At 57.5% G+C, this 1,425-nt stretch overlaps 1 non-coding gene across 1 annotated transcript; it reads right to left on the bottom strand.

The window, feature by feature from the left end:
* Positions 1 to 14: 14 nt before the first annotated feature.
* On the bottom strand, positions 15 to 776 carry LOC100471477. The gene has a single exon (XR_002144652.2). It is a non-coding gene; the product is annotated as a ferritin heavy chain (transcript).
* Positions 777 to 1,425: the final 649 nt, after the last annotated feature.

Raw genomic sequence — 1,425 nt, 5'->3', positions numbered from 1 at the left:
CACCCTGTGGCTATAGGGAAAACAGTCCCGACTCAGTTCTTTTTGTCACTGTTGCCCAGGGTGAGCTTGTCGAAGAGGTACTCCGCCATGCCGTCTTCCGGAGCCCGCAGCTTGCGCAGGTTGGTGACATAGCCCCCCAACTCTTTGATGGACTTGACTTGCTCGTGGAGGTACTGGCTCTCCAGGAAATGGCACAGGTGGGCGTCATTCTTGTCGGTGGCCAGCTGGTGCAGGTCGAGCAGGCTCTGGTTCACGGTCTTCTCCAGGTGCAAGGCGCACTCCATGGCCTTCAGGCCGCTCTCCCAGTCGTCGAGATCCGGCTTCTTGATGTCGCAGAGGTGGATGCGGCCTCCACGCTGGTTCTGCAGCTGCATCAGCTTCTCGGCATGCTCGGTCTCCTCGCGGGACTGGCGCAGGAAGAACTGGGCGAAGTTCTGCAAGGCCACGTCGTCGCGGTCGAAGTAGAAGGCCATGGACCGGTACACGTAGGAGGCGTAGAGCTCCAGGCTGATCTGGCTGTTGACGGCGGCCTCGCACTCGGGGTGGTAGTTCTGGCACACTTGTGAGAGCGGCGCGGTGGCCATGGCTGGCAGCCCGGGCATCAAGGCAACGGCAGCGCGGAAGCGAGGGTTGCGGGGCCGAGGTCGGTGGCAGCAGGCCCTGGCGCCTTTTCAGGGTGGGCGACGAGGGAGGCTGGAGGTGGGCAGGCTCCTGGGCTGGCGGCTCACGAGCTCTGGGCTGGAACCGGAAGGTGGGTCCGTTAGCCGGGAGTTGGGGGTGGGGTGAGGAGTTGTTAGAGGTCATTGGGGTCAGAGGGAAGGGGGGTTGGGGCACTTGAGGGGCTAGGGGGCGTGGCTTGGCATGGCTGGGGGCGTGGCTGGGGGCGAGGCAGAGCAGGAGCGCTGTTCCGGGTTTGGAGGAGCTGGGTGACACAGTGTGACTGTGCTGAGCGAGTGGCTTATATAATACTTGAAAATGTTACACATGGGTATAAGAGCAGCCGTTCTGAGTTAGTCACATGCATGGTTTCTTTGAGCAATGTACTTGAATATTGTCCCGATGGGATTGTTCGTTAAATACAGTGCTTTTGTGGTATCATTGGAGTATTTAGCATCACAAAGCTTTATTTGGATGGCAGCTATCCTCAGTGACTCAACATCCACATTAATGACACTTCGGTAGCCTCCTCTCTCAGTCCCTAGACCTTATTGTTTCAGGGACCGCCACTTCTCTCCTATTCATGATCAGGTTCTGTCTTGTCCAACAGCGGAGCAGCACCCCCAAAGTCTCGCGGAACCTTTCCACCTCTCAATCTTCCACTCTTTTTGCACTTGTTCTTCACTCCCTTTATTCCCTCTCATCTCTTCCTCTTTCAGCACAGGCCTAGTAACACATTCCTTCTGCCCTGTCTGGACCTCAATATGG

The sequence above is a fragment of the Ailuropoda melanoleuca genome, unplaced genomic scaffold, assembly GCF_002007445.2.
Source record: "Ailuropoda melanoleuca isolate Jingjing unplaced genomic scaffold, ASM200744v2 unplaced-scaffold31591, whole genome shotgun sequence".
Lineage (NCBI taxonomy): Eukaryota > Metazoa > Chordata > Mammalia > Carnivora > Ursidae > Ailuropoda > Ailuropoda melanoleuca.
This window is presented reverse-complemented; position numbering and strand designations above follow the sequence as displayed.